The sequence below is a fragment of the Belonocnema kinseyi genome, chromosome 8, assembly GCF_010883055.1.
Source record: "Belonocnema kinseyi isolate 2016_QV_RU_SX_M_011 chromosome 8, B_treatae_v1, whole genome shotgun sequence".
Classification (NCBI taxonomy): Eukaryota; Metazoa; Arthropoda; class Insecta; order Hymenoptera; family Cynipidae; genus Belonocnema; species Belonocnema kinseyi.
Genome location: NC_046664.1, coordinates 34,315,397 through 34,326,137, shown reverse-complemented (window position 1 = coordinate 34,326,137; position 10,741 = coordinate 34,315,397).

Sequence of the window (10,741 nt, the reverse complement as noted above, 5' to 3'; positions counted from 1 at the left end):
GGGGGGGGGGGCGTGTAGGGTTAGAACTGGAGCCGAAAAAGTGAAAGCTGATATTTCCTGAAAACCTGGAAAATATCTTCAAATATTTGAGTATCCCTAAAATCCCTTAAAACCCTTTGAAATGTTTGCAAGCTTTCGAAAACTCCTTTTAATTCTTCAAAATATCCAAAAGTCTCTAAAAATCTTTGTAATTCTATCAAGTTATTGAAATCAATTAAAAATTCCTTAAAATATTTGAAAGTATTACAAAATATTTTTAATTTACGGGAATACCCAGAAATATTTGAAAAATTCCGATATATCAGGAAAATATAATAAAATCGCAAGAAAGTACACGAAATCTGATGTTTCCGAACTGAGAGCCATTAAAATTATATCTTTTAACATTTTTCCTTGACCATTTTAACGATTTCAATCATAGAAAAATTAAATTTTTAAATTTAGAAATAGTATAGTTATAAAGTAAAATTCAACCATATTTTAAAAATGATTAAGAAACGACTATAAGAAAAAATTCAATTACAAAAACTATCGTCCAAATAAATGTTTTTTGTAAATTATGAACATTTTTCAATAGAAATCACGGAAAATCTATTTTTCCAGGGATATGATTTTTGCTGCGACAACTTCCTTAAACGAAAAAAAAACATAAAAACATCAAGGTTTGTAAAATTGTAAAAATATGATAATATTGTTAATATTAATTAAGATTTCTTACGCTAAATTAATTTATTCCTAATAGATTTTGAATTATAATGAATTATAATCAAATTTTGGATTATTCCAGTTCAGAATATTTTGCAAATTTAAAGTTAAAATGTTTGTCAATCATTTAAGATGATCAGGCTCTCAAAAAAATTTCGGGAAATCATTACCTGGTGTAAAGCAGTTTTTCAAGACATATTAGGGCATTTGAAAACATTCCAAAAATACACTTAAATGACATTCACAATTGCGATAAAAAGAAAAGCAAATAGGTTAATGTCCATTGATGATCTTATCTTGCAAAAACTGGTTTGCTGCAATTCTTCTCTCTTCTCTATGTTTGCTAATTGGCAAGCCTTCCTTGGTCAAATAGAATTTGAGTAAATATTCTCAAAAGTTCTCTCTTAATTTTCTTGTTATTTTCTTTCACTCATGTTAATAAAAAATTTAAAACTCATTAGAAAATCGAAGAACATTGTTGTGCTTTAAGTTATTCGTTGATTGTTCAATTAATTTGATTAGCAAAATATTTAATAGAACCTGAAAAGATTAAAATTGTAATCTAGATTTATTTTTCTTCTGAACTGTTTAACGTTAAATTTGAAGAGCTGAATTTTCAACTAAGAAATATTTTTCAGTTAAGAGAGAGAACAAAAGTGCAACGAAATTGTTGAATTATTAAACCAAAAGGCCAAATTTCTACGAAACAATTCAATTTTCAACCAAAAAGTTGATGTTCAAAGAAATAGATGAATTTCTAGTACAAAAGGTCGAATTTTTAATCACAATAAATGTTTAAAAACTCATCATAACCATTTCAAAATAGTGAAATTAATTTTTCTCTTCAGAATTCTAAAGTTGAATCTTCAATTATTAAAAATTCACCACTTGAATTTTTAAGCGCGGAAAATTCTACTAGTGAGAATTGGAGAAACATGAACTTTCCACTGTTGAATTTATAACAAATGTGTTTTGAATTCCAAAATTTGAACGTTAAATTTTCTAAAAGTTTGGACAATTGAATTTTTAGCAGTTTAAAATTCAACATTTAAAAATTAAAATGTTGAAAATTCAATTTTCAATTTCCTTCAATTATCAACAATTGAACATTCAAATGTTGAAAATTCAATCGTTGAAAATGGAAGAATATTAAATTTTTAACAGTTGAATGTTGAAAACTGAAGAAAATTGAAAATTGGATTTTCAAAAGCAGATTAAAATTCAACATTTAAAAACTCAAATAAAGAAAATGCAATTTTCTTCCATTATCAGCATTGAAAATTCAATCTTTGATATTAGAAGAGTATTAAATTCCAAATATTTGAATTTTTAACAAACGAATTTTTAAATAAAAATTGAGTTCTCAAAAGTTGAATTTTCTTAAATTGAATACAGTTGAATTTTTAGCAGATTGAAATTCAACATATAAAAACTCAAAAGAAGAAAATTCAGTTTTCAATTTTCTTCAATTATCAACAGTTGAAAATTCAATCGTTCAGATTTAAAGAATATTAAATTCTTAATAGTTGAATTTTCAACAAATGAATTTTTGAATAAAAATTGAGTTCTCAAAAGTTGAATTTTGAATTTTCTTAAATTGTATACAGTTGAATTTTCAACAGTTTAAAATTCTACATTGAACAGCTGAAAATGTAAATGTTAAAAACTGAGGAAAATTTAATTTTCAAAAGTTGAATGTTGAATTTTCTAAAACTTTGTACAATTGAATTTTCCACCGTTTAAAATTCAACATTCAAAAATGTGAATGTTGCAAAATGAAATGCAATTTATCTTCAATTTCTTGATCCAAAGTTAAAATTAAAATTTTAGAAATTCAAGAAAATTGGATTTAAAACAGTTCAATTTTCGCACGTTTAAAATTTAACATTTAAAAATACAAATGTTGAAAATTAAATTTTCAATTTTTTTCTCCATGTTTTTATTAACGGCTGAACATTAAAATGTTGAAAATTCCACAAAATTAAATTTCGAACAGCTAAATTTTCACAGAACTTTTTTAGTTCAATTTTAAACAGTTTAAAATTCAACATTTATAAATTCAAATATTTTAAATTAAATTTTAAATTGCCTTCAAATTCAAATACCTACTTTTTAGTGTTAAAAGTTTTTGAACGCTTAAATTCGAGTTTGAATTAAATTCTAAGAATTGAAAACAAGAAAATAAGTATTATCAGTTTGTTTTTAAATTGATATAAATATAATTTTTATAAGATTCTTGAGAAAATTGCAAACAGATTTTTTAACATTTCAGGTGTCAAAAAAGAATCTAGAAGATTTTAAAGAATTTTTTTTTATTTGACAGAATTTTACAAAATATTACAAAAAATTTGAGTCTCTTTAAACGATATTTAAAACTTTTATAAGTTTCGGAAAATCAAGAAATATTTAATAAATGTTAGGAAATATTTCCAAGGTTCTAAATATTTCTAATCCATTTAAGAAGTCTTAAATTCCTAAAAATATTTTTAATAGACACGAAATTTTCTTATAATTTTGACAAATTACTGAAAATTTTTTAAATTACCCTATAATCTTCTCATTTTTCCTAAGAGTTTCAGGAAACTTTATTTATTCCCTTAAAACCTTTCGATATTCTTTTAAAGCTTCTCAAGTTTATTTTGGACATCTTTAAAAACCTCTCAATGTTTAAAATTTCTTTTGAATCTCTTAAATTCTACTAAATATTTCCTGAATTTTTTATTATTTTTTTCTCATCTCATCAAATAAAAATATTTTTCTTTAAAATCTTCTGCAATCTTTTTCCAAATTTTAGGAAATCGTTTGATATGCTTCAAACCCCTTTTTAATTTTATCTTAAAGTCCATTTTTCAAAATACAAAATCTGCAAAATTAAAAAAATTGCCTTAAAATCTTTCAGATTTTTCTTTGGCAATTTTTCAAATCTTTTTAAATGTTTTAAACAAACCTACAAATTTTATTTTCGTGAAAACCGAAACCTTCAAAAATTCTTTAAAAAATATTTATGTGCTATAGCAAAACTGCAATACTTTGCTTAAAAATGTTTTACACTATTTTTAAAAATTGTAGGAAATAATAAATCATTTACAATTAAAATGTTTTATTGTGAATTGAACTAGACGCGCCAAAGAAACCTGAAAAGTTAGGGAGATAGGAAAAAATTGAAAAAGTCAGGAAATTTCTATAACTTTCAGTAACTGTCAAGCAGAATACATTTTTTAATTTTTCATAATTTGAAATTTTGTATTCCGTCTATAAAAGATTCTACGTTTAAAATATTACAAGTTTGAAGTTCTGGTCTTTAATTTTTAATGGTCAGAGAAAAATATTCAACTCTTTTTGTTTTGTTTTGAAAATTCGTAGAAAATTAACTTGTTGCTTTAAAATTCATATTTGAGTGTTTGATAAGTGAACTAAAACCTTTTTTCGGTAAGAATTCAACTTTTTTTTAAATTTGTCTTTTTAATTTTAAAATTCATATATTTTGCTAGAAACCGCATATTTTTTATATAAAAATTCAACTGCTTGATTAAAAATTCAACAATTTTATGAAAAAGTAATTCTTTTGGGTTGGAAAATCAACATTTTTATTGAAAATTCAAGTAACTTCGTAAAAAATTTACTTCTTACTTAAAACTCATACTTTGATGTTGAAAACTCAAATTAAAATATTTTTTGATTGAAAATTCAACTGTTTTGTTCGAAATTCAAGTATCTTCGTAGAAAATTTCCTTGTTATTTAAAACTCATATTTTAATTTTGAAAAGTTAAACTAATATCTTTTTTGTATGAAAACTCAAATATGTTTTTTGAAAATTTGTCTTTTCAATTCTTAAATTTATCTAGTTGAAAATTTATCTGCTTTTAATTGAACTATTTTGTCGATAATTATTTTTCGTCTTGGCTTGAAGATTCAACAATTTAGGTAAACTTTTTTTTCTCACACGCCTGAAAAATCGTTCATCCTAATCATTAAAAAATTGCAAAAAAAAATTTCAAATATTTAACTGAAATACTTGAATTTTTAATGAAAACGATGAATTTTTAATAATGATGAATCCTCAATTGAAATAGTCAAATTTTACAATAAAGAAAGAGTGTTCAACTAATACAATGAAGCTTTAACTGAAATAGTTGGAGTTTCGAAAAACAAAATTTTTACTAAAAAATATAAATTGTCAAAACTTAAAAAAAGGAGTTTTAAGTTAAAAAAGTCAATGTTCAACCAAAGAAGACGAATATTCAACTAAAAAAGATAATCTTTCAACCAAAAATTGATTAATTAAATTTCGAATAAAAAAACGAATGCTCAAACGAAAAAATATATTTTCAACCAAAATTATGGAATGCTCAACATCGGAGTTAAAGCTAAAATTTAAGAAGGAAAATGACCATTTTTCAGGTCAATTATACAGGTGATTTTGAACTTCAATTTATATTTTTATTAACTGAATTATGGGTATAAAATTATTAATTTTTTTTAAAAGTGGCATTTTCAGTAAAAAAAATCATTTCAAATTAAGCAAAAGCGAGTTTTCAATCAAAAATAATAATTTTTAAACAACGAGATTAACATTCAAAGAAAAAAATCATTTTCTACTAAAAAAGTCGATTTTTTATTTAAAAAAAGTTTTTTTTAAACAAAAGACGTGAGATTTCAACGAAATAAATTAATTTTTAATTAAAAAAGACAAATTTATATTCAAACTGTAAAATTTTGAACTAGAAAAGGCGAATTTTCAACTTAGTGGAACCGCTAAATATTCATTTGAAAAAATTAACTTTCAACAAAACTAATAAATTTTTAACTAAAATGATGGATTTTCAAATAGAATATTTAAATTTCATACCAAAAAGATGAATTTTCTACAAAAAGACGAATTTTCCACAAATCACATGAAGTTAAATTGTTAGTCGAAAATTTGGTTTCCAACAAAGTTATTACATTTTTAAAAAGACCAAGTTAATACATTTTTAATAACAGATGAATTTTCAATTAAAATTATGAAGCTACGAACAAAAAAATTAATTTTTAATAACAGATTTAAGCTTTTAAGCGCAAGTAGTTGAATTTAAAAAAAAGCGTCAATTCCATTCGAAAAATCTAACCAAACTTATATTATAATTCAGAAATATTTCCTCTTCTAAATACTACTTCTACTCTAAAAAACTACTTGAATTACTTTAATTTCCTGAAATTTGGATGAAGAAGTTTTTAAAATCTGATAATTTGCATGTGGAACACGGACGTTTTAAAAACCTTTCATCAAAAGCCCTGTTTTAATTATTTAAAAACATTTTCATACCATTTAATAAATTCCCCGTTCCAAGCGAACTTATATTTCTTTCTTCCTTTAACCCTTTCCGGCATACATTTTTCAGGGAAACGAGTTTTCATGAAAATTGGTACATAGGGGTTTTTGGGGTCGCTGATTACGAATCTGAACTCAGATTTTGAAAATTCAAAATGGAGGGGCCAATATGGCGGCTAACGTTTGGCATTTTTTCTTCTTCTGAAAATTGGTATACGGGAGTTTTTGGGGTCGCTGAATACGAATCTGGACTCAGATTTTGAAAATTCAAAATGGCGGACCCAATATGGCTGTCGAAATTGGGAATATTTTGGATTTTTTTAAGAATTGGTATACAGGGGTTTTTTGGAGTCGCTAATCACGAATCCGAACTCAGATTTTGAAAATTCAAAATGGCGGATCCAATTTGGCGGGCAAATTTTCGATTTTTTTTAAATTGGTGTTCAGGGGTTTTTGGTATCTCTGAACACGAATATTAACTTAAATTTTGAACATTCAAAATGGCGGGCCAAAATTAAAAATATTTCTAAATTGTTTTTTGAAAGTTAGCACAGGCAGGGGGTCGCTGATCTTGACCTGTATTCAAAATGACAAATATTTAAAATATTGAGGTTCGAAAAAACATACACCTACTCACCTAAAACATGGATTAGTACCGATTTTCTGAATGTTCAAAATCTAAATTCAGATTCGTGATCAGTGACTCCTAAAATCCTTGTACACAAATTTTTAAAAAAATCCAGAAAACTTTATTATTTTGACCGCCATATTGGATCCGTCATTTTGGACTTTCAAAATCTGAGTTCATATTTGTGATCACTGACCCCAAAAACCCCTGTATACCAATTTTCAAATGAAATCCAAAAATATTCCCAATTTCAGCAGCCATATTGAGTCCGCCATCTTGAATTTTCAAAATCTGAGTCCAGATTCGTATTCAGCGACCCCAAAAACCCTTAAGTACCCATTTTCATAAGGATATAATGGGCAGTTTTTTCAATAATGAATTTTTTCAACAAAAAAGGCTTTTTTCATCTTTGTTTATAAGTACTAACAAATCATTTAAAAAATTTAGACCCTTTGCACAAAAATTTCAATTTTCTATCATCCTGGGAGCATGAAATTTAAAAAAATCTGTGTAAAATCAAATAAAAACTACTTTGAAATCGCAAAAAATGATATGAAAAAAGGTGGAAATACGGTATGCCCACCATGCCGCAAAGGGTTAAAGTAAAAGTAATTTTTCTAAATTGACCAAAACGATTAAAATAAGTAATATATGAACGCTACCAAAGGACATGGTAGAAATAAAAAATCGATCTAAATTTCATGATATTTAATCATTAAGTTGGGGACACGTTGTGGGCCGTAATTCTATGTATTATTATGTCATTCGAAGTGTTTCATTGTTCACAATATCTGTGCCACCATGAGTAGTGGACCCCTGATTTAATACTAAAAAATCATCAAGGAAATACTTGAAAAATACTCTTTGCAAATAACGATTTTCGGAGATCAGATATCGATTCCCTCCTGCGGATCTAACACCTAGGATGTTTAAGTTTTATGTATCGTACAATGACGTAATCACAAGAAATCTCGTTACTTCATAGCGTATTATTGCAATCGTTATTATCATTGTAACTCTTAACATTAATCAAATAGACACGCAGCAGTAGTAGTAGTAGTAGTAGTAGTAGTAGTAGTAGTAGTAGTACTAGTAGTAGTAGTAGTAGTAGTAGTAGCAGTAGTAGTAGAAAGATATTTTTCGGGGATTTATAAATTTCAGTCCACTCTCCTCGAAAAACAGTCACTCGTCCCTCAGACTCGCGAGGAGTCGAAAAAACGCTAAGCAAAACTCGACACTAAAACTTTTTCTACGATAGTGGCTGACACAGCTTTGCATATAACGTTTTCTAGCATTGTATTTACACCCAAAATAGATTTGAGTCCTTCTCTGACTTGATTTTTTCCATTTAATTTAACCCTCAAACGGTAAACTCCAAACGGTACACTGGTGCGAATTGGTTTGTTTGCAATGTTAATATTAATTATTAAATATATTGAACATATAATAAACAGCTAGTATATATCACACCTATTTAATATATGTGGGATAATTCGCTGCAGCTGTGTTTTCATAAAGGCCAACAAAAGGAAAAAAAACTCCGGGTGCGAATTCGCACCAGTGTACCATTTGAGGGTTAACACAACTCACATATTTTACTTCTTTCTCTTTATTTTTTTGAGTCCTTAAAATTACCATCAAATGCGATTGCGTGTAAATACAAGTGTAGCTCTACTTAAATTACTGGTTCCTTACAAGTAATTAAGAACTATTTATTACATTGCATTGATGAATGACTATATTGATTGCCACTTTTCTCACTCACTCGATCGCCCATTCACTCTTCTCTCACTCGGTTCACTTAGCACCTTCAAACAAATTGTTAAATTAAATTTGCAAGATAGATCTTCTTGGAAATCTATTTTCAAATCTTAAGCGTATAAAGAATGAACAATTCGGTTCATTGATTTTTCAAGCTATCACCTTCTTTTCTGCTGTGTCCTCCTTCAAGGGCGTGTCCAGACAAACCTTATTTCTATTTTTTTGTCTCTCGGAAATTTGTTTAAATTTGACCGTTTCTTATGAATAAACAAAGTAATGCAAAGCAAGTAGTTGTGAATTCTATAGTAAAAAAGATGAATTGAAAACAAAAAATGTAATTGCTGATATTTTAATCAAGGAAAGATTTTCCTTTGTAATCAAAAACAGTTAAATTGAACCAAAATAGACTAATTTTCAACAACATAATTAAATTCTCAACTAGAATAGATTAATTTTCAACCAAAAAGTTGAATTTTGAACCAAAAAATAGACTTTTAATGAAATAATTACATTTCTAAGCAATCAGTTGAATTTTTTATCAAGAAGATTAATTTTCTACCAAACAGACGAATTTTCAACAAATTACATAAATTTTCAAATTAATAGTTGGATTTTTAAACTAAAAGGACCAGTTTTTATTTAAAAATTAAATAATTAATTTTTCATTGACATTTTTTTTTAAATAAAAAGAAACAAACATTATACACAAAAAAAAATGAATTTTCAACCCGAAGATATTAAGTTTCAACCAAAAGGTTAATTTTAAATCAAACAGTTGAATTCTAACTTAAAAAAATTACATTTTGACTAAAAAATAATTTTAACCCTTTACCGCCCACAGTGACATATATGTAACGTTTGGAAGTTGAATTTTCAATAAAAATTAAAAATTTCAACAAAAAAGTTGAAACCGAAACATTGAATTTTCAACCCAAAAATATAAATTTGTATAAAAAAGTTAATTTACGTCCAAATAGTCGAATTCTCAACTCGAATGATGAAACTTCAACAACAACAAATGTATTTTTAAGAAAGTATTTTCACTTTTATGCATTTTCAACCAAACAGTTAATTTTTTCAACTCAAGGATAAATGTTTATTTAAAAATGAAATAAATCATTCTTCTTTTTAAAAAAATATTTTAAATAAAAAGACACGAATTTTCAATACAATTGAATTTTCAACGCGAAAATATGAAGTTTCAAACAAAAGGTTAATTTTAAATAAAAAAAGTTAAATTCTAAGATAAAAAAATTAACTTTTGACCCAAAAAAATGCGATGAAATGAATAATTTTTTAACCAAAGGTGAAAGTTGAATTTTCAACCAAGAAGGTTAATTTTTTACCAAAAAGACAAATTTTCAACAAACTAAATAAATTTTCCTAGTTAAATTGTTATTTAAAAAAACTAATTTTGAATAAAAAATTAAGCTTCTACAAAACAGTCGAGTTTCCTAACACATAGTTGAATTTTCTATCAATTGTTGAATATCCAAGCGAAAAAGACGAATTTTCTGTACAAAACAGTTAAATTTGGAACCTAAGAATATGAAATAGTTTCAACAAAATAAAAAATGTCATTTTAAATAAACCAAAACTGATTGATTTTCAACCAAACAGTTGAATTTTTAACCAGAAAATTGACTTTCTAACAAAAAAGACGAATTATTAACCTGATAGTTGTGTTTTTAAGTCTATAAAAGAGCATTTTTAAAGTAGAAATGGAATAGTTAAATTGTCATTGATCAATAATAATTAATAATTTAAAAAGGCAATTTTTTATAAAATAATACAATTTTGAGAACAAATAAATAAATTTTAGGCCAAATAGTTGAATTTTAAAGCCATAAGGACGTTTTTAAAAATAAACGTTGAATTTTCGACCATGGAAGTTCCTTTCAAACCAAACAGTTGAATTTTCAACTAAAATTATGATCCTTCGACCAAAAAAATGAATTTTTTAAGAAAAGGTTTTATTTTCAACAAAGGAGTTGAATTTTCAAACTAAAAAGATTAATTAAAAAAAAAGAATAATAGCTGATATTTCAAAAAAAAAAGAAAAGAATTTCATTTTAATTTTTTCAATTGATTTTTAACCAAAACAGTTCAATTTTTAACTAGAAAATTGACTTTCTAACAAAAAAGACGAATTTTCAACCTGAAAGTTGGGTTTTTAGTCTTTAAAATATCATTTTTTAAACAGAAATGGAATCGTTAAATTTTCACTGAAGAATAACAGTAATGTAAAAAGGCAATTTTTTAGAAAATAGTACAATTTTGAGAAAAAATAAATAAATTTTAGACCAAAAGGTTGAATTTTAAAGCCATAAAGACG